Source organism: Vipera berus (assembly GCF_964194415.1).
Source record: "Vipera berus genome assembly, chromosome: 8".
NCBI classification, from domain to species: domain Eukaryota; kingdom Metazoa; phylum Chordata; class Lepidosauria; order Squamata; family Viperidae; genus Vipera; species Vipera berus.
In genome coordinates this window covers 8,086,117-8,110,078 of record NC_138211.1, presented here as the reverse complement: position 1 = coordinate 8,110,078, position 23,962 = coordinate 8,086,117, and the positions used below count along the sequence as shown (strand labels likewise).

General features: G+C 39.2%; 1 protein-coding gene across 1 annotated transcript in view; it reads left to right on the top strand.

Annotated features, from left to right (window-relative positions):
- LOC308671467 (uncharacterized protein) overlaps nucleotides 1–23,480 on the top strand; it is a 292,505-nt gene extending 269,025 nt beyond the window's left edge. Inside the window, exon 2 of the mRNA XM_081333673.1 lies at nucleotides 23,460–23,480. The gene's annotated coding sequence lies outside the window, so the exon portion shown is untranslated. The remainder of the gene's footprint in view (nucleotides 1–23,459) is intronic.
- The last annotated feature ends 482 nt before the right edge of the window (nucleotides 23,481–23,962 follow it).

Sequence of the window (23,962 nt, the reverse complement as noted above, 5' to 3'; positions counted from 1 at the left end):
CCTTCTAGCTTGGGACTGAGCAGTCTCTTGATCTAGGTCTCTTTCTGGGAAAGCTCTGAGTTGGCCAAATGCACCCTCTCTGCTGCGGCAGGTGCACATTCCATTACACAAGGTACCCTGGGAGTTGCACTCTAAAATATCTGGAAGGCAGCAGAGACTCATAATGGAGTCCCTTCCAACAAATTTACATGAGATGGCATATTCATGAACTATTCCAACCTGATCTGAATTGACACCCTTTACCTTTCTTATCTGAGAAAAGGCGACAGCTCTGATCCTGGCCATTGACAGCTGTTCTCCTGTTAGTTGGGATTCTTTCCCAAACTGTTATTATGTCACTCACCCATATCTGCCATCATCAAATATGGTAACATTAGCTCTCACATCCTACAATATCAAAGCGATAGCAGTACAGGCTTCACGCCAGCCACTGGTAAATCATCAGGTACCCCATTATTGAATAAATCTGTCAGTATCTGAACGGAAATGCAATGATTTGCAAACAGCATTGCAGGTAATTTTAGATGAATCTAAATTGGAGGAGGAGGAGGAGGAGGAGGAGGAGAAAGGTGAGGACAACAGCACCAGATTCTAGCTGGAAGAGGTAATTATTCTGACTTGCTATTTTAATTACAGCTGTGAAACACAAAATGTGCTCCTAATCCCTTGTTAAAGAACAGGAGGGGGAGCATTCTCAATCCTTATACCCAAGTCGGTTCAAATTGGCTTTGCAAGGCATTCTGGGAACGGCTGATCCTATCCTTTCTCTTTTGTGTGATGATGGCAACCGCAATAAAAAAAAGGTTAGGGACACACATTTCTGCATCCATTTCTAGTTTTTAATAGTGTGTTTAGTTTAACCACTTGTAAATCTCTCAAGGGTTATTGTCTGTATCTTGGTAGATGTAGCTAGGCACTCAACAAACAGCTCCATTACAAGGTTCCCGCAACTAGATAAGTAATCTATGGCATCTTAGAGTTGAAGAACACTACTCATCCTTTAGTACAGGAAAAGGGGTCAGTCTTCATGTTTTAGTCCACATCACTAAGATTTGTGTGATTCTGTCTCACAGAGGTGGCCTCCTCCCCTCAAAAAAAAACAACACACAAAAATACCAAAAACAAGACTAAGACTTTATTCAGTTTAACTCCCAAATGAGTGTAGGACCAGGGCTTTTTTTTTTTTTGTCATAGAACACTCAGAACGGAGTTCCGGCACCTTTTCTGGATGGAACCTTGTAGAGTAGGCAAGGCGGGTTGTATGACATGTGTGAGTTCCGGCACCTTTTTCTTTTACAAAAAAAGCACTGCTCTCTACCCATATGAAAGTTTCTTTTTCCCCTTTAAAAAAGATTGCTGGAGAGAGAGTAAAAAAGACCATCAAGTACATCTCCCAAATAACAGAAGCTATACAAATCATTGTTTATAAACAATGTTGTCTTCAAGAAGGACATTTATTGTCTAGTTTGGAGAACACGTTTGCATATTAAGGGGTGGAGGAAACGAAAGCAAAATCCTTCCTTACCGTCTAAGGATGGTATAATGACATCTGGGAAACACCGAGGAAGATTAAGATTTCATATCAGTATGAAGATATAACTCATCTCAAATGTAAGGATGATTACACAGGGAGAAGGAAGGAAATCCCAATTTGAAATGCTAATTATTCATCTAATTGATTTTTTTTAAAAAAAAGATTCCTCTGATTTCCTGCTATAGAACTTTGTGGATGGCCTGCACATTTGTTACTGCATTTTTGTTTAGGTGTTCAAGTATGATTTGGCACTCTCTGTTATTTTCTTGATGCTTATTTATTTATTCTGTGTCTTTGAGTCAGGTTTTGGCTCCTGGTGTCTGCCTGGACTTGTCCCTGCAGTTTTCACGGTAATGTTCTCTGAAGCGGTTTGCCATTGCCTCCTTTTTAAGTACTGAAAGAAACCAACTGTCTCAGGGTCACTCAGCCGGCTTTCATGCCTAAGATGGGACTAGAACTCACGGTCTCCTGGTGATTGGCCCAAGGTCACCCAGCTGGCTTCATGCCCAAGGTGGGAATAGAACTCCCAATTTCCCAGTTTCAACTCTAAAAATTCCCAGCAAGAACTGTCTGATGCCTCAACTCAAGCTGCCTTTTGTTAGAACATATATCCAATATCTCAGGGGCTGCCCCAAAGAAGAGGGAGTCAAGCTATTCTCCAAAGCCCCTGAAAGCAGGACAAGAAGCAACAGATGGAAACTAGTCAAGGAGAGAAGCAACCACGAACTAAGGAGAAACTTCCTGACAGTTAGAACAATTAACCAGTGGAACAACCTGCCTCCAGAAGTGGTGAATGCTCCAACACTGGAAGTTTTTAAGAAGAGACTGGACAGCCATTTGTCTGAAATGATATAGGGTTTCCTGCCTTAGCAGGGGGTTGGACTAGATGACCTCCAAGGTCCCTTCCAACTTATTATTATTATTATTATTATTATTATTATTATTATTATTATTATTATTATTATTATTATTATTATTATTATTATTATTATTATTATATGGCAAAGAGCAGCCTATCCAAATCTGTTTCAAGATGGGGCATTTATTTCCAGCTGGGTGCACACAGCAACCTCAACCACACCTCAAACTGGACGCAAAAATGGTTTACTGCAGTGTATAGCTGGCTTCCTGTCAAAGGTGGGACTAGAACTCACAGTCTCCTAGATTCTAATCTTTTGCTTTTAATAGGATTATCATTAATGGTGGAAGGACAATGTTATTTATTTAAATATGTAATATAGAACTTCTAAACTCTGGGGGGAAAAGATAATAAAACGAGTGGCAGTGATAAAAAAAAATCTGATTCATTTTCCAGGGTCTCTACTTGAAGCTGGTATTGATGGTGCTTGAAATTCTGGAGATATGTTGATAGTAGAAACAGATCAGTCTTTTCCAATTGGGTAATATCCATATTCAAATTGGATAAGGATTTCAGAAGATGTAACTCAGATACTCATGTAGCAAAGTGAGAGCTCATTACTTTCATCTTCTTGAAATCCTCACCTGAGTACGTAACATCCAGGTAACCTTGCAAGAAGAAGAAAGATAGGGATGATAAATTCTGGTGTCCTTCTGAGCATGTCTCATGGCTTTCTTTAAAAATGAAAATGGCACATTCACCAATCATCCAAAGGTAATGTGTCTACCTACCTAGAATTCAATAGAACAAACATTCACCTGTCTGAAAGAACATCTTATCTTTTCCACTATGGAAAGATAAAAGAATTGGTGAAGGTTTTGTTTTTAATTCCTCCACTTCTCTGCTTTCCTCTAAGGTTAAACTCACATCTTACTGGTGGCCATCTGTTTCCCCCCATCAAATTGGCAGCTGAATCAAACCAAGAGGTGCATTTACAGATGTGTTACTGCGTTAAAATCTTGACAGTTTTCAGAATCCACACACAAGGTGGCTTTTGTCACTTCCTAAAGTTGTGAATGTCTCTTTGGATTTGCTGTTAACGCGCTGAACCAATCTACAAATATTCAGAAGAGAAAGGTAACAGAAGTTTAATATTTGATAATAGATGGAATCTTGTTCCCACTGTACCATTTTTCTCTGAGTATTTGTTCAAGCATGTCATTCTCCACAATATGTATTTATTGAAGAATTTATACTTCTCTCTTTGGCACTGAGCTGATCTTACCCACTCAAGTTGGCCACTGATTCTCTCCAACAGAAGGGACTATTTGGACTTTCAAAAAATGTGTTATAGCTTTTTGTGGTACACTTTTTTTCCCCCTGGACTCAGAGGCATATAGAAATAATTCCACATGTTCTCTGTGTTAACTATGTTAGCTAATTCTCCTCTGAGAAACTAGACGAATGGGGAGGGGGAGTAAAAAACTGCTAATATGGTTTATTTGTTGTGTGTGTGTTTTGTTTGTGTGGGTGAGCCTTAGAAAAACCAAACATCAAAAAAGACCTTCCACCCCATTTCTTTTCTGTACTTTTAATCCATATTATCGACCGCAAGACTGAGCAATTTCATTTTTAAAAATAAATGCATAAATAAAGGGCCTCTTAAAATACAGATGCGGCTGTAAATCTACCTTGAGTCGGAAGCATGTTACTAAATTTTATGTTGATTTTCAATTTGTAATGTTCTTATTATCCAAGCACATTAGCTGGGCTCCTTCAATCAATCACATTTATAGATAGATAGATAGATAGATAGATAGATAGATAGATAGATAGATAGATAGATAGATAGATATAAATGTATATATATATTTCAAGGGAGGTCACCAAGTGGCCTGTTGTAAAGCAGGAAAGAATCTTGGTTTTTTATTATGGCATACATTTATGAGTCCAGAAAAGCTAATATTGTAATCAATGTATTAATCATTAAGTCTTTTTCTTCTTAATAGTAGATATCAACCTTCATCCCAGGTCATCTGATTCAACCTCTGTTTTTCAGCCAACCATTCATCTTAACTGCCCAGTATGTTATTCATCTTAATCTCACTAGGAAGTCCTAGATGGAGTATAATCACTATTTCTTGTTGCGACTGCATAGCAACTGGAACTAACTTACAAGTAACAGGTAAGATAATATGATTAATAATATAGTGTTAATTAGACTGGAGGGGAAGGGAAACAAGGCACTAAAGCATTAAGTGGACTGTTTCGCTGTGGCCCTGCACAAACAACCCAAAGACACCTTTAGGGTTAAACTAGCTCTCTTCTTTAAAATGTCTACTCCAAACCAGCAGACAAAGGTCCTTATCTAACAGCTGTTTAGCTGGTTTAACCATAGCCTCAATTATGTGAAATCTGAAGGATTAGACAAGCCACTAAGGAGAATTAATCACAACTTTAACAACTGATTCTGCAGCAATAATAATATAAAAACACTCAGAATCAGCCAGTGGGATAATCCAGTCTTAACCTAAACAATTGCTGTTCTCTCTCCCTAGGTTATGCCCTTTAGTGAAGGTTATTAAATAGTGTGGTTGTGGACTAATGTTGGTGCTGATTGGCTAGGGAATTAGGCTGAAATGGGTGAATCAAATTGCTCATTGGCATCCAGAACCATTCATCTAGATCAGCAAGAGTGATTTTAAAGGTTCCAGAAGAGAATAGCTGGCCTTGCCATGCATTTCTGCCGCATTCCATAGAATAAATGAATAAAGCAGCTCTCTGACCTAGCAACAATTTTCAGTGGATTACAATTGCTAGGATAAAACATTCCCATCCCTTCCCAACCTATTAGCACTTACAACTAGGAGTGCTCTAAATAATCTTTTATGAACATTTTCAGGGAGAGAGAGAGAGAGAGAGAGAGAGAGAGAGAGAGAGAGAGAGAGAGAGAGAGAGAGAGAGAGAGAGAGAGAGAGAGAGAGAGAGAGAGAGAGAGAGAGAGACTTGTGGTCAGAAATGTTTCCATCACACTTCCTATAATCTACTTGTCCTTTGTTGCTGCTTCACAGTAGCTCTTTCCCTTTCCATTCTCTAAGCAGCTTGCTTCCATTTGAGGTTCATGACTGCTCTGTTTCCACAAGTTGGTCCTGTCCATGAAAATATACTTAAATAAAGCAAGACAAACTATGCTTATTCAGATACAAAAATGACATCTTCTGTCCTGTTTTCACCTCCTTTTAAAGTCTTAAACCTAATTGTCCAAAAACACACATGTATGTATATGTATGTTTATGCATACATGTGTATATATACATATACATATACATGCATATCTATCTATATCTATATCTATATCTATATCTATATCTATATCTATCTATATCTATATCTATATCTATATCTATATCTATATCTATATCATCTATATCTATATCTATATCTATATCTATATCTATATCTATATCTATATCTATATCTATATCTATATCTATATCTATATCTATATCTATATCTATATCTATATCTATATCTATATATCTATCTATATATCTATCTATATATCTATCTATCTATCTCTATCTCTCTATAGATATAGATATATAGAAATATAGATATATAGATATAGTTCTTTGAGACTCCATGGACCACAGCAATCTAGGACCCCATGTCCTCCACTGTCTTCCTGAATCTGTCCAAACTCATGCCCATTACGTCAATTACTCTATCTAACCATCTCATCTTCTGCCATCCCTTTCTCCTTTTGCCTTCATTCTTTCCCAACATCAGGGTCTTTTCCAATGACTCCTCTTTTCTTGTTTGGTGGCCAAAGTATTTGAATTCAGCTCCAGGATCTGTCCTTCCAAAGGGCATGCATAGACATATAAAGAAAAATGGAGAGTAATCCTTCTGCCCAGGGATGTTGCTAGGAATTTACCTGTCCTATTGAAGCTGATAAGGATTTGGTTTAAATTACAAGTAAACATTTGAACGATGCAAGAACTAGGGTTTTGTCAAATTAACCACAGATGTCCTTAAGCAGGGGGACGGGAATAGAAATTCAAGTTACATCAGCACCTCACTGGTCTTGGCTGATCTTAGAAGCAATCTGGCATCTTGATTATTACTTGGATGGGGGCCCACTTCAGATCTCTGGGCCTGGAAAGAGATAATTGCCAAGAAAACTGCATGGATGTATTCGGCAAAAACCAAGCTTGTCTTGAAGAAGTCTCTTTCTTTAATCTGGAGGTGCAGGGAACAAACAGGTGCATGCAAACCCTTTTTTCTACCGATGACCGGTGATGAAGGGAGAGTTACAGTACATTTTGCAGCCTGATCCTTGATGCAGCCTGAACAAAAAGGCTTTTGTCCAATCAAAATCTAATGGAGGAGCATACAGCAAATGATCAGTGACGTGTCATTTGTTTCATGCAGCTCCTCTTTGAAAAAAAAAGTCAGCATCCAGGATCATCCTTGACACCAGTATTCAGAAGATCCCTGCAGTGGTTAAAATAAGCATCTTACAAACAACCTCAAATGAGTTCTAATTGCCTAAAAATGCTGCATTAGAACTGAGACAGAGAGATGTATGTGACTCTCATAGTATTGTTCTGATTATGTGGCACTTTCAGGATCAGTTGCAAGTTGAAGAAATTAACCTATTGCCATTGGAGAAAAGAATCCTCAATTATGGAGAGCAGGCAAGGTAGACCGGGGTTGAGTTTGATTGTGTGGTAGAAGCAGCAGGCACAATTTTGGAAAGCAAAATGACCCTGATGAGGGATTCTATTTTTAAAGCTGTCATTTGTGTAATTTTAGCCAAGAAAGTAAATGGTTGCAGATCAGAGCTAGAATTGTACTCAAAAAAGTAAGGGGGAATAAAAAAAAGGAACCATACAACTCAAATGATAGGTTTGGAAGAAGTTATTTACTTCTAACTCCCTACTGTGTGCAAGAATCCAAAGTAAAGCATTCCCAACAAATTAAAACCTTCCCAAGGTTTTCCAGTTTTGCCTTGAACACATCTTTCTAGGCAATTGCTACACTGCTGATCTTTCCCTACTTTTTCATCAGTAAAGGATCCAACTATCGACTTGTGAGGATGAACTCTAATTCAACACACCAAAATAGTTTTCTTCTCTTGTTAATTGTTCTGATACTCACCGCGAGAGAACAGAAAAAAAGTAGAACAGTTTTAGAGTACTTTTCAAATTATGTCACCTTCTTAATATATCTTGCAATGAGAAAAGCCACCGGACTAAGATATAATAGGTAAAAGAAGGGGGAAATTTGTAATAGCTGGTGTTGTCTTGGCCAGTTGGGAGCTTTCTAACTGAAGGTTAGATAACACCCTCTCCAAATTATCCTGGGCTCGTGAGAAAACTCCATTGTTCATTCAAGCAAATGGGTGCAAGGTGCTTCCCATGACTTGGTAGATCATCAAAAAATGCCAGATAGTGTATAGTCAAGTAAAATTACCACAATGTTCTCTAATTCTGCCTTAAGTCTTTAAAAAACTTCAGTAATTAATACTCAGTTGCTAATATAATGTCAGTGAGATTCATGATGGAATGAGGGCAAAGAAGAAGCCGCATAAAGTCATTGTGTCAATTGTACTGAGATTTGGTAATGGTAATGAAGTAGAGAGAGAAAGTTCAGATAGCGTGACAAGTTTATTTGAACCTTAAGGTATTTGAACAAGAAACAGAAGTAGAAAAATTAATTGTTGAATGAAAATAACGAAAAAATTCCTTGTTGAGCCAAAATAGTTTGTAAAGATGCCGACTACTGCAATAGGTCAATAAAACAAGCATATACATGTATTAAGGAAACATCTACTCCTTTCTTTAACCTGAAATAATAGATCCCCCGTTAAAATGCTAGAGAAGGTAATTTTTTTTTTGCTGAGGGTCCAATATTTTAGCAAAATCAGATTAATGTACAAATGTGACTTCTCTGAATTGCATGCAGGCCTCAACCTTCCAGTCAAGCCCAATATCTTGATGGATGGATGGATGGATGGATGGAAGGAAGGAAGGAAGGAAGGAAGGAATTCTGGGAGTTGAAGTCCACAAGTCTTAAAGTTGCCAAGTTTGAAGACCTCTGTCCTAAGCCTTGGAAAGAACTCAGCTGGTGATATATGCTGGAAATGCCACGGCTTTATGAAAAAGCAGGATGCTTAACCCCAGTGCATAATTTGCAACAAAGCAATCATCACTTTTTAATATACTTTCTACAAAATCCAAGTGCTACAATGATTCCAACTAATACTGTCAGGCTTGCAAAGGTCACCACGTATTTACTACTTCTATCATTCACTTCTACAACTTTTTGTCTCCAGGACAACTATTATGTGAATAACTAGCAGAGGGTGAAGCTGTCTCTGGATAGATTTCAGAGAAGGCATGGTTTTTGCAATCCACTTTTCTTCCATAAGTCTTTCATTTACCGTATCTTAATCTTTTATTTTTGCAACTGACTCACGGTAAGAACACCTCATAGCACAGGACCCAGAACATGGTATGTCTCATCCAAGATCCAGTTGCCAACTATAACCCATCATGATATACCTGGGTGGGAGGTTAGGGTTTCCCACTAAATTAAGAAAGCACTTGTCCTATGCATTATATTTTCTACTAAGCTGGTTAATGTCAGATCTCGGTCTCATTCATTCATTGGATTTCTAAGGTCACCCAACTTCAAAATGTCTCTAGTTGGCTTCAGCAAGGTTTTGTTCCCACAGCATGCTGGATTAATCCTTTCCTATGATAGCAGAATCAGGGCATATCAACAAGTGATCTGATTAAATGTATCCACTGATTGATTGATTGCTTGATTGATTGATTGATTGATTTGCCACCCATCTCCCCTACAAGGTAAAACAAAGCTTATGGACTAGTAGCTGAATTACTGTTATCTTTCCCCATCTTCTTTTTCCAACCCCCTTTTATAGTTTGTCTTTTTTACATTGTGACACCACCCCACAATGAAACAAAACGTCCTCTTAGAAACTATTCTGAAACAATTTATGATTAAAAAGTGAGATGTCAAATCTCTTTTTTTATTATTTTTGAAATTAAAATGAAAATTTTCCTTTGTAGTCAAAAAAGGAATTCCTCTTCTTTTAAATTCTGTAACCTATAAATCCAATGATTTTTGGGGGGTGGGTGGGAGAGGGTGATGAGGAAGGTGATATGAAAGGGAGGAAAATAAAAATAAATACAGCCCTAATTTTTGTTCATCTCTCTCTCTCTCTCTCTCTCTCTCTCTCTCTCTCTCTCTCTCTCTCTCTCTCTCTCTCTCTCTCACTATCTATCTCTATCTCTATCTATCTATCTATCTATCTATCTATCTATCTATCTATCTATCTATCTATCTATCTATCTATCTTATCTATCTATCTATCTAATCTATATCTATCTGATCTCTCTCTCTATGTGTGTGTGTATATATATATATATATATATATACATATATATATGTGTGTGTGTATGTGTGTGTATATATATATACATATATACATACACACACACACACACACACACACACACACACACACATATATATATATATATATATATATATATATATATATATATATATATATATATATATATATATATATATATATATATATATATATATATATATATATATATATATATATATATATATATATATATATATATATATATATATATATGAGGGACGCGGTGGCTCAGTGGGTTAGGACGCTGAGCTTGTCGATCAGAAGGTCGGCAGTTTGGCGGTTCGAATCCCGAGTGCCGCGTAACAGAGTGAGTGCCTGTTACTCGTCCCAGCTTCTGCCAACCTAGCAGTTCGAAAGCACGTAAAAATGCAAGTTGAAAAATAGGGACCCCTACGGTGGGAAGGTAACAGCGTTCCGTGTGCCTTTGGCGTCTAGTCATGCCGGCCACATGACCACGGAGACGTCCTCGGACAAGCGCTGGCTCTTCGGCTTTGAAACGGAGATGAGCACCGGCCCCTAGAGTCAGAAACGACTAGCATGCATGTTCAGGGAACCTATATATATATATATTCCAGTAGGTCACCAGGAGACATGTGCCTTCAGGATGAAGAATTTTAATCGGCTGATGGATATGAAAAAATAAATTACATTGGCAAAACGCAATAAACATTAAAAGGAAAATGATGAGGGTAATATAAGAACATTGATTTAACAAGGATGATATAGAGGAATTGTCTGTTTTATAGGTTTCTAGATGTCTATTATGGGCTCTATATTAAGGGATATGGCTGTACTCTTGATATACTTAAGAGCTGTCGGAAATTCCTATTTCACAGTCTGCTGCTTCAAATCAGAAACCATGTTCCGGCTTGGCTGGCTCCATCCTGGGTTTGTTGGAGGGTGACTGCCTGCCAAAGGTGTACTTTCAGGAGCTTGTCATGGGATGTGCTTATATTCTTCACAATTAAGCAGAGGTAAGAAGAGGTAACAAGCATTGCCTCCACATTTCTCCTTATCTTCTCCTCTACATCCTGCTCTGGAATTCTATCATCATTTTTTTTCAGTAATTCCATCTCTCTACTGGAGATTCAGTGTCATGATCCTCTTTGCAAATGACTCACCTCCCTTCCCAGCTCTCCAGAAGGCAGAAATGTGCTTTACTAAAGCAACCAAAGTCATCCTAGATTATTAGACATGCTGAGAACTGTAGCTTGCAGCAGGCCTCAAATCGTAGGTCTTCCTAAGACCTTGAAAATACTCGCAGCTATAGATGACTTTGGTCCCACTGCAGAATAGTTCATGGTTTACCAAACATTTAATAATCTATCTCTATCTCTATCTGCCTTTTGTAATTGACTGATGGTGAATTTGTCAATGCCAAAGATGTTCAAATGGTGCTCCATTATTGTTATCGTTATTACAGTGACCCCCATCTCCTGTGTAACCTTTTTTTCTGTCCCCTTAGCTACTCTCTCAATGCAAAGTATTCAAATTGGTTACCAAAATCTCAGTGTAGTGTCTGCTGCTGATAGTAAATTCCGGAAATTAGCTTGCTTCTCTCTAGAGAAATTGCAAACAAAAGGAGAGAAAGCACTCCATTAAAAGAGAAAGGGTGAGCACTGACTAGTCTTGAAAAAGGCTTCCTATCTCGGTGTACTTCTCAGTATGCTAATAATTCTTGATTAGAGTTTCCAAAGAACTTAGCTGCGCATTGTTGGAGTCTGCCTTTCTGCTCATACAACTTCTTTGTCTAGTTTCTCCTCTACCACAAGGCTCACCCTCTCCTTACTGAATTAACCCATTTGTGGTATTGCAGATGCTGATAGCATGGGGGGGATCTCCTATTTAGAGCCCCAAATACAAGCCAACTATGTCTAGGCAATGATAGCAACTTGCAACACTAGAAATTTTTCATGGATCTTGTTTCTTCATTTAATTCAGCCTTCAGGGAAAGGCCGGAGAGCTATTCATCTGGGGTGTTTTAACCTGGATGCCTACATTGAGTTGCACTTGATGGGGATAATGTCCATTCCAGTTCTAGAATTCTAGGTTCCAATTTCAAAATCCAACTGTAAGAGATCATTTCAGGCAAAATGCAGACATGCTCTCCAAGCTACTAAGAGAAAGAGAAAGAGGGAGAGGGAGAGAGGTCTGCAACAGAGAGATGTCACAGAGAAAATGATTGTCTCTACCCAGTTTGAATTTAGGTCCTTCCTCACTGCTTGCTACAGCCCAGGCCATGAAATGATCCCAAGCGGTGGTGTGATGATGATAGTGATGGTAATGGTGGTGGTGGTGATGATGATGATGATTTATGGCCCATACCAGAAGACAAAAGTGTCCAATCATGTTTTAGAGCATGGATGATGAAGTTCTGGCATCCCAACTCAGATGCAACCTTAATGCCAACCCTCATGGCTAATGAGGGCTATAGGAAACTATAAAGGGGGACACTTCTGCTCTAGACAGCTTTCATGTGTAGAATAAATACTTCAGTGACATGACAAGTGCTATTATGCACAGATGGCAACATAACAGAGAATGAAGGTGCTTTATACATTGCAATGAATGCTCAAATATAATTATGGGGAGAAGGAATATTTGGGTCAACAGGGTGCATCGGAAAAAGGGAAAAAAACCCACTCAAGACATATCTCCTCCCCTGGTCTCTTCCCTCCTTGATACAGCTGACAAAGTGAGAAAGAGCCTGTGGCCTAGAGGTCAACACAGCTGCCTAATGTGCAAGCAGCCCAGGTTCAAATCTCAGAAGGGTGTGGCTGGCTGATGAGAGCAAAGCAGCTTGAAATAGCTATACCAGTCTCCCTTTAATTCTTTGTTAGCAATCCAAATTTATTATAAAAATGATTGTCGCAGTAGCGACTGCTGCCTGTGGATGGCCCTAGTTTAAACTGATACAGGCAAAAGATTCCTTCTCCCCATATTTGGGTCAACAGGGTGCATTGAAAAAAAAAACACTCAAGACGTGTGTGTGTGTGTGTGTGTATGTGTATGTATATAAGTCTCCTTAGTTACCTTTGGAACTAGATATATCAACCAATTGAAGCAGAATTGAAAGTATAAATTATGCATCTCATGTACAGCTGGTGAGTTATGCAGTCCCTCCCCATCCCTTTCTCATGAAGAGCTGGCATTGCCATGTAGATTTCAGCCTTTTCAAGGGATAGCCTTGGTTAGGAGTGTCAGTCTTTCTTTATGACATGAAGAAATATCCACCAGCTTTTTGATCTATATATATCTTTAAGAATGGAAAGAGCAATTATGCCCATTAGAGAGACAGGCAAAAGGGACGATTGATGAGCCACGTTTGCATAATCTATTCAGTATCACCATCAGGGTACAAAATCTTGACATCAGGCCAAAGCTTTCTCCTTCTAATGTTGGATCAGCTATGGAATATACAGGTGGACAACACTGAAAAGTGAACAATATGTAGTGTGCTGCAGCTGCCAAGAAAACCAACACAGTGCTAGGCTGCATTAACAGAGGGATAGAATCAAGATCACGTGAAGTGTTCATACCACTTTACAAGGCCTTGGTAAGGCCACACCTGGAATACTGCATCCAGTTTTGGTCACCATGATGTAAAACAGATGTCAAGACTCTAGAAAGAGTGCAGAGAAGAGCAACAAAGATGATTAGGGGACTGGAGGCTAAAACATATAAACAATGGTTGCTGGAATTGGGAATGTCTAGTTTAATGAAGAGAAGGATGAGGGGTGACATGATAGCAGTGTTCCAACATCTTAGGGGCTGCCCCAAAGAAGAGGGAGTCAAGCTATTCCCCAAAGCACCTGAAGGCAGGACAAGAAGCAAGGGATGGAAACTAATGAAAGAAAGAAGCAACCTAGAAATAAGAAGAAATTTCCTGACAGTGAGAACAATTAATCAGTGGAACAACCTGTCTCCAGAAGCTGTGAATGCTCCAACACTGGAAGTTTTTAAAAAGAGACTGGACAGCTATTTGTCTGAAATGGTATAGGGTTTCTTGCCTGAACAGGGGGTTGGACTAGATGACCTCCAAGGTCCCTTTCAAGGTCCCTTTCAAATCTTGACTTATCAAGATTTCTCCTAGCCTTATTAGAGTCTTTTTCTGGCATTGAACAACATATAAATTGCAAAATTAGACAGGGAGGGAAAGACAGACAGACAGACAGACAAAGTGGCTGCAAGCAATGAGCATGATAGCCTAATTCATGGAGAAGACCTCAGGATTGAGGTGGTTATTCTAAGACTTTAGAAAAGGCTCTAATTGTCAATTATTGCAAGCTTTCATTTGCATCTTTTAAACCCTTATTCTACCAGATTGATCTTTACTGTCCCATGTAAAAGATAGGAAGTTGAGTCTACTATATGAGTCTACCATATTTCAACTTAACTTATCCTCCTCTAGAACAGCCAAGCCATCCATCATTAAAAAAACCATTATGCTTAAAATATTAATCCAGTATGTCATTAATAACATAGCCTAGGAATCTATCTTTCAAAAGACAGTTTTTATCATCTTGTTCCCTTTTAATTTGCAGTTTGTCCTTTTTCCCCAAAAGGAAATTTCTTTGAACAGTGTTAAAACTGTTTCAAAATGTATGTCCTTAAATGTCACATTTTATTTTTTAAAAAGAGGAGGGTTTTTTAATAGTTAAAAATACACACTTCGATAAACCACTATCTAATGTGCGATTTGAATCATTTTTTTAAAAAAAGCAGGATGTCAAAAGGAAAGGGAAGAAGGCTTTTCTTAATAACCATACAACACCAACTCCTCTAGATAGTAGATGGATATCAATTGGATGTTCAAAAAGTTCCTGCCCTTGCTAAATACTTCTTTTTTGAAGAAAAAAAAAAGATGCACTCGAATTAATTGATGCATGCACATCAAGGCAATGCCAAATGCTATTTTGTTTGTGTGAATGGTCAAAAAATTAAAGGGAGCTTTTCTTTCACTTTGTGTTACTTTGTGTGTGTGTGTGTGTGTGTGTGTGTTTTCTGAGGTTTTCATGGGGTTTATATGTAGATCTTTTGTCATTTGGGTTTTTTCCCACGTAGAATTGGAGGTATCAGGGCAACGTTTCGACGAAATCTAACCCTAACCATCCTCAGGCTGGACTCCCAGAAGAACGAAGAACTCCCAGAAGAACGAAGCTGAAGTCACCAGCCTGAGGATGACAGATGAGATTTCGTCATATATATATATATATATATATATATATATATATATATATATATATATATATATATATATATATATATATGGATCTTTGGTTATTCGGGTTTTTCCCCACGTAGAACTAAAGGTGTAGGAGCGACGTTTCGACGGAATCCCATCCGTCATCATCAGGCATATATATGTCTGTGTGTGTGTGTGTGTGTGTGTGTGTGAGAGAGAGAGAGAGAGAGAGAGAGAGAGAGAGAGAGAGAGAGAGAGAGAGAGAGAGAGAGATTATATTTTAGCTGTCTGTGACTGGAGCCGCAAGAGGAAACAGGCAAGACCCCTTTATTTTTATTTTATTTTTTTTATTTTTACCAATTCCCATACAATGAAAGGGAATCTACATTTAAACTTTTGTTAACAAGTTTTACATGGGGCTACTTTTAGAGCTGATCTAAAAACTCCATCTGGTACAAAATGTAGCAGCTGTAGCTAATAAAGTCCCTTGAGAGAGCTTGACTCCTGGTGATTTCAGGGATCCATCTCTGTAGTTTACTTGGCAGTAGCAGGGGAATTAGTTTTCCGCTATTTTCTCCCTGTATGTTTCTGCAACTTACAAATCTAACTAAAGCCCTAGGATTTTCAGGTAGTGTTCCCACTGAAGAACTAACTGTCCTTAGGTCTAAACCTGCTTAGATCAGCCAAGGACATGGGATGCTGCTGTCCACTCATGGACCCTAAGCATCTACAAGTTCTGTTAGAGGCAGGGAAAAGAGCAGGGGTCTTCAAACTTGGCCCTTTTATGGACCAATTCCCTACCCAGGCTGGCTGAGGAATTCTGGGAGTTGAAGTCCACAAGTCGTACAAGGGCCAAGTTTGAAGACCCCTGGAAAAGAATGGTTAACATTTGAATCTGTTTTAATTGGACAAGATTAGTACTGAAGCATCTTGAAATAAATCTGGCAGGATAAATACACGGAGTAAATTTTCCTCAGAAGCAATCAAAATAGAGCTGGAAGGGACCTTGGAGGTCTTCTAATCTGCTCAAGCAGGAGACCCTATACCAGGGGTCTTCAAACTTGGCCCTTTTATGACTTGTGGACTTCAACTCCCATAATTCCTCAGCCAGGCACACGTGCCTGGCTGAGGAATTCTGGGAGTTGAAGTCCACAAGTCATAAAAGGGCCAAGTTTGAAGACCCCTGCCCTATATCATTTCAGACAAGTGGCTGCCCAGTCTTTTCTTTAAAGCCTCCAGTGATGAAGCACCTACAACTTCTGAAGGCAAGCTGTTCCTCTGGTTAATAATCCTCACTGTTAGGAAATTTCTCCTTAATTCCACATTGCTTCTCTCCTTGATCAGTTTCCATCTACTGTTTCTCGTCTTGCCCTCTGGTGCTTTGGAGAATAGGTTGACACCCCACCCCGCTCCTCTTTGTGGCAGCCTCTCAAATACTGGAAGAATTTAAGAACTTTAATGTTTTCCTAAGTTCTTCTAATCGAACTTCCAAGTACCTCAACTATTTCTTTGACTTAACAACAGTTCATTTAGTGCTTGTTCAAAGTTAGAACAGCATTGAAAAAAGTGACTTATGACCATTTTTTTACACTTATGACTTTTGCAGCATCCCCATGGTCACATAATCAAAACTCAGATGCTTGGCAATTAGCTCATATTTATGAAAGTTGTAGTATCGGGGGGTGGGGGTGGTGTCACATGATCACCTTTTGCCACCTTCTGACAAGCAAAGCTAATGAGGAAGCCAGATTCACTTTGCAACCTTGTTACTAACTTAACGACTGTGGCAAGAAAGGGGTGTAGAATCTGGCAAAACTCACTTAAGAAATGTCTCACTTAACAGAAATTTGGGGCTCAATTGTTGTCATAAGTCGAGGACTACAGTATCTGTACTGGGTTGCTTACATCTCTTAGCAGCTTCAGTAAAAATAACCATAACGGATGGTCCTTTGATGCCAAGTTATTCTTACAACCTACTAGAGACTCAGTCAAGAGTCACTTTGAAACAAGATGGGTGGCAATAAATTTAATAAATAAATAAATAATCCAATCATAGGGCATGTACATTTCCAACTGACATTATAGGGTGCTTACTTATGAGTCCCATACATTAAATGTTAGGGGGAAGTTTTGATCCTAGGGGTGGATCTGCGCTCTCAGTCCCATTTTTTTATAGCTTTTCCGGTTGTCCTGGGAAATTTCATTTAGCTGACATTTTGGGACAAAAAATATCCCCAAATTGTAGTGGAAGCCTAAACCAGGTTTATTATTGCTCACAAAGTTAAGATGGTAGATTGTCTACCAATCTATCTCAAAAGTGGTTTCAGAGAAAATTTCAGTGCTGCTCAGTGTTTATTTTTGAATATTTTCAAATGCTTTCTTTTCCATTTCCAAGGAGAACTACAGAACAATTCTACACCCATCTATTTTACAGTAACCATTTAGTTGAAGATTAAAATATCTTTGGGGCAAAACTAAGCAGCATCACGCAAGAATATCTTTCCAAGGGTTTCTCCAAATGGATTATACTGGACACCATCAGAAGCTATGGATTACTGGCTATAAAATCCATATCCAGTTCTGAAACAGTGTCACTCTGTGAGTGAGATGGGCGGGCTCTAAATTTGTTATATAAATAAAAGGATTTCACAGAGCTTAGCATCTCATGATATTCTGTCCCCTTGTTAAAACTAGCAGTAAGCCTTCTCTACTTTTCTGCATGTCTCAGAGTGACCTTTAGTGGCTGAATAATATATTGCAGACACAATCCTTTAACTTTATGAGTTGCTGGAAGAGTTGCGTTTTTACTTTCTCTTTCAAACAGCACGAACCTAATCCATTTTGCTATCTATCTTTCCTTAGCACAGACAGCATGTGAAAGAAACTTCTTGAAATATAACTGAAACTTAATTAAATCACACAAGGTTCTTCAATAGCCCTGCTTATTATAATATTATTACAGAAATAATGATACCATTCTAATAATATGGTGGACTCTCTGGAAATTCTGTATAGATCCCTTGTAATATCAATAAAACTGCTTTGTTTTTTGGTCAAGTTTATGGCAGGGGAAAAAAGGGGTAATTTTTTTTTTCTTCTTCTTCTGGCTGTCCATATAACTATGACCGTTGTTTGCATAAGCCCAAAGATGCACATCAATAAAACTGCTTTATGTGTCTATCAATCTGCAGCCTCATAAAGCAGCAGTTTTGCCTCGCCTGCTTTATTTATACCACTCCGCAATTTGGGTACATATTTATCGGCATCTTTAAAAAGAGAAGAAAAGAAGAGGGGAATAGACACAGTTGGACAGATTGGAAATTCTTGCACAGATACGGATTGGCGTGACCTCTGCAAAAGGGAAACACAAAGGCAGTACCTGAACTGCAGGCCTGTTGCCAGAGATGGTAAAATGGAAATAGGCTGTAGATAGCAAATCTTCTCCATTCCGTGCCCCCCACGACCAACTCACAGCAGCCAGCTAGCCAACCACTTCAAAGTTGAGCAAGATTACACATGCACAGATGCTGCCTTGGAAGCCAAGATAGCTGCCAAAACAGCAGTTTCACTGAGGAGTGGAAGAACAGATGGGCAATGCAATGCTTAATCGTCATCTCTCGATCCCTGGTGTCTCTTCAAAGAGGGACAACAATTTGCAAAAATATAGCCCTGTAGTAGGCAAGTCGTCAAGACATGCTTGGCCACATAGGAGCAAAGCTGAGACTTTGCACATCTAGGAATCAATACAAATGGTGCTGCAGCACAAGTGTGTAACTGGACGTGGGATTCATAGAAAGTGAGGCTCTTATTTTGGCGAGCTATGTCGATAGCACTTAGACATATATCCCGCTTTAGAGCGCTTTTACAGCCCTCTCTGAGCGGTTTACAGAGCCAGCCTCTTGCCCCCAACAATCTGGGTCCTCATTTTACCGACCTCGGAAGGACAGAAGGCTGAATCAACGTTGAGCCAATGAGAATTGAACTGACGAACTGCTGGCAGCTAGCAATCAGCAGAAACCCAAATGGTTTCCTCCCCGTTGAATTTGGGGGTCTTGGGACAAAGTTTTAGCCTGCTCCCTATTTCAGAATTGTAAGGGGGGGAAAATGGTACAAATTGTTGGCATTCCCAGAGTGAAACACATTGAAGGGCTTTAGAGTGGTAGTAATAGTAGTAGTAGTAGTAGTAGTAGTAGTAGACTTTATTGTCATTTCAACAATATACAGTACAGTACACAGTGAAATGAAACCACGTTTCCCAGGACCAAGGTGCAACATCAGATGACACGAATCAAAAAAGAACAGAACACAAACTACACATAACTCTAAACTAAAAACTTAAAAAAAAACTACAAATACAAGTATTTATAGTTCCAGTTTCTTCGTGTTGAGAATTCTAATGGCTTGTAGGAAGAAACTGTTACACAATCTGGATGTCCATGCCCGAATGCTCCTGTACCTCTTTCCAGATGGCAAAAGAGTAAAAAGTGTGTATGAGGGGTGTGTGTAATCAACCACAATGTTTCTGGCTTTACGGATGCAACGTGTGATGTAAATATCCATGACGGAGGGAAGAGCAACCTCGATGATCTTCTCTGCCATCCTCACTATTCGCTGTAGGGTTTTGCGATCTGAAATGGTGCAGTTTCAAAACCAGGCAGTAATGCAACTGCTCAGGGTGCTCTCAATAGTCCCTCTGTAGAAGATTGTGAGGAAGTGTGGTGGAAGCTGTGCCTTCCTCCGTTTCCTCAGAAAGTACAGACGCCGGTGGGCCTTCCTTGTTATGGAACAGGTGTTGAGGGACCAAGTAACATTCTCTGCCAAGTGAACACCAAGAAATTTGGTGCTCCTTACGATCTCCACGAAGGAGCCATCGATGTTCAGCGGAGAGCCAGCCTGGGTAGGGGAATTCTGGGAGTTGAAGTCCACAGGTCTGAAAGTTGCCAAGGTGGGAAACTCCTGACTTAGAGCAAGGATAAGCCAAGGAACACACTCAGTCCTGTTTCTGAGAATGTCCACTCAGTCCTCTTAGCTGGGTTTCTTCCCAGTCGGACTTCCAAATCCAGCAGCAACGGCACTCGATGAACTGGTGTTTCTCACTCCAGAATCCTTCTTCCACTTATTTTCTTTATAGAATAAAAAAGTTGGGGAGGGGAGTTGTTGACATCAATCTTTCTGCCCAGACCCTAGTTGACAATGTGTCTTGAAATTGATTAGTACACATGAAAAGGTCAGGTCTGTTAGAAGGACATTCCCTCTGCTGTGACTTTGTCCTGTTTTTAATGCCCCTTGCTGACACTAATTTCACAACAAGCCATTCTTTTATTCCATCCTTATTGGAGGGCGTTGAGACACAGTTTGCCTCCGTTTTCTTGGGTGCAAAGTTGGTTAAAAAGGCTACCTGGCCAGTAATCACCACTCTGCTTTCTCAGCAAGGGGCATTCAGATTAAATAAGTTGTCCGGGGCATTTAACTGAAGAATTAAAGAAGGAAAAACTTGATCCACAGGTGTTCCTACTTATTTCTGTAGAAAACACTTCAAAAATAAAAATTGGCTCTAACATGCTGGACCGCAGCACTGCAGTGTCATTCCAACTTTTACATTACAATTTTTGTTCCTTGTTCTTCTTCTCTCCCTAAACACCTGTTTCCTCTGTTTAGCCCCTCCAGCTGCTTCCCTTGGTTGTTTTCTATTCATTACAGCATCAGATAATACACACCAATGGACTTATTTGCGAAAATATATTGGAAATCAATTTTCCCTGATGAACAGTGGGCTCCTGACATGCAACTGTAACAATAATTTTAATTAAAGTTTGCTGCAATATGCCGTTTATCGCCAGCATCCATCAGCTTCTGTCTCTCTTTTTTGCCATCTTAAAGGGGGGAAAGAGGGGGGGGAGGAGGGAAGGGGGAAATAAGATGTTTTATCAGTATAATCTTTATCAGATGAAAGGCTGATGCAGCTGATACACTGGTGTCCCAGTCATTGGAGGCAGGTTACAGAAGGGCACCAAGTCTGCATCTTCTCTATAAATGGTTATTTCTAAAGGAAAGTAGGAGTTCCTACAATTAAACAAGAAAAAAAAACAACAAATGTGCAGGTATAGAATAGACAGTGCCTGGCTTAATAGTAGCAACTGTGAGAGGGATCTAGGTGTCCTAATAAAGGACTACTGCTTAAATATGAGCCAGCCGTGTGCTGCAGCTGCCAAAAACACCAATGCAGTCCTAGGTTGCATCAACAGAGGGATAGCATCAAGATCATGTGAAGTGATAGTACCACTTTATACTGCACTAGTGAGGACACATTTGCAACACCGCATCCAGTTCTGGTCACCACAGTACAAAAAGAAAAGAGTGCAAAGAAGAACAACAAAAATGTAAGAGGACTGGAGGCTAAACTGTGTGATGAACAGTTAAGGGAACTGGATATGTCTAGTCTGTCAAAGAGAAGGATTTGAGAAACACGATAGCAGTCTTTCAGTACTTGAGGGCAGTGGTGGGATTCAAATATGTGAACAACTGGTTCTCTGCTTCCGGAAGTCCATTCTGGGCTTGGGCAACAAAAAATTAGCTACCGGTTCTGCTGAACTGGTGTGAACCAGCTGAATCCCACCACTGCTTGAGGAGCTGTGACAGAGAAGAGGGGGGGGGTCAGCCTATTGTCCAAAGCACCTGTGGGCAGGACAAGAAGTAAAGGATGGAAACTAATCAAGGAGAGATCCAACCTAGAACTAAGGAGATATTTTCTGACAATGAGAATAATTAATCAGTAGAACAGCTTGCCCCTTGAAATTGTGGGTGCTCCACAACTTCAGAGGGAGGTTTCAAGGCAGAGATTGGACAACCATTTATCCAGAATGGGATAAGGTCTCCTACTCAATCAGGGGGTTGGACTAGAAGACCCCCAAGGTCCCTTCCAAACCTGTGATTCAATGATTCTTTCCTCTTCTCTGCTCAGTGTTGGAATGAATGACAAAAGGGCTGTGGCTGGGTTTCCTATGTTGGATTCATTTAAAGGAGACAAATGAAAAATAAGTGCTTCTGTGAAGTTGAATTCATCCGACGTTGGTTGCTCTGTTGGTCCATTTCTCCACAGGGAAGGAAGCATTAGAAAATTGTTTCCTCCCTCAGTAACAATCAGGATCTGTACTTGACCAGCATCACCATTTCTGCTCTCCAATCCCTGAAACGTAGCTTTCAAATACTGTATACTGTAGCTGAACTGGAAGTAAATTGAAATCATATCCAACCACACAGGACTACAGAGGTCAGGAGCTGCTAAGGAATTGTAGCAGCTCCTATAACAGCATCATGTAGATATGCCATAAAAACACATACTGTATGTATATGTATTTAGTAAAAGACTTTCCTAGGATTGTGAAATGTGCTGTATCCCATACACATCCCAGGAATTATTTTCATATGTTGTATGAATCTATCTGTCTATCCGTCTGTCTGTCTGTCTGTCTGTCTGTCTGTCTGTCTGTCTGTCTTATCTAGCTATCTAGCTATCTACCTATCTCTACCTATCTACCTATCTATCTATCTATCGATCTATCTATCTATCTATCTATCTATCTATCTATCTATCTATCTATCTATCTATCTATCTATCTATTGATCTATCGATCTATTGATCTATCAATCAATCGCTATCATCTATCAATCCCATGCTAATTTGTGCCCTTGTTGATTGATTTTTTTTTTAGGTTGACATGTCTTATCTTTTAGGGAATAAGGCTACCCTTGTTCTCAAGCTTTTTAGAGATGAAGCTGGATGCGAAACGTAGCTGTTCTCCTGGCCACTCATGAGTGACTTCAGTAAATTAGATTGTAATTACCTTCTGCCTCTTTCACTTAGAGCCAGGTGGGTGGAGACCCCTCCCCTGCAGGGAGACTTCAAGAACAAACAATAAAATGCCTTAGACAATTCTTTGGGACTGGAATATCAATGAAACTCTTTCTTTCTTTCTTTCTTTCCTTTTTTTTCTCTTTCCTTTTCCGTTTCCTTTCTCTTTCTTTTCTGTCTTGCATTTCTTTAAAACCAAGAGAGCAGATCAATAAACCCAAGATTTCAGTATTCTATTGATTGGTCTCTTCTCCCTCTCCGTTATATTATTTGATGCCAAGGAATAAATTGAAAATAGGTCATTAGAGACAGAGAAGACTGTTTATTTTTGCCCGCACTTCTGATTTCCAAAGAGGGGTGGAAGGGGGTTAACTGGATGGGGGCTACCTTACTAAGATAACAACTTTGAAGGCCTCATGGTGTTTTACAAACCCAGAAAAAAAGTGGTTCATAGTTGTGAATCTCCACAATTTCAAACTATTTTTTTTTACTCAGAAGTAACTACTCTTTGAAAACTGTGTAGTTTACTTCGAGTAAGAGGTGTTTTTTTTTAAAAAAAAAAGAATAAGAAAATATGGCTTGTGAAAGTCCCATGATCCATTTGGGCATTTATTCTAACTACCTTTTTTTCAATAGACTGAGAATCTACTTCTGTTAACTAACACGGTCAAGATAATCTGAAATTTCTTAGCAGCCTTTCAAAAAGATATTATTTTTTCCCTTTCTTTTACCCACAGAAAAATCATCTTTAGCAGAGCCTTCTTTAAATATTGTTCTAAATGTTCTGAGATGGATTGACAAGCACCCATCATCATTCATGTAAATAGTATTCCAGAATAACAATAAATGTGAGACCTTGCGATATGTGCAAAGTGATGATGGGCAAGTTGTCAATACATCTAAAAATGTTGAGGGGGAGGGGCACAAAAACAGGGCTGTGTGAGTTAAATTATTTGTAGGAACATTGTAGAAAATGAATTCCAGAAACTTTAAGAAAAGTTGTCTTGGAAGAAGGACCATGGATTCGGATATGTTTTATTGGT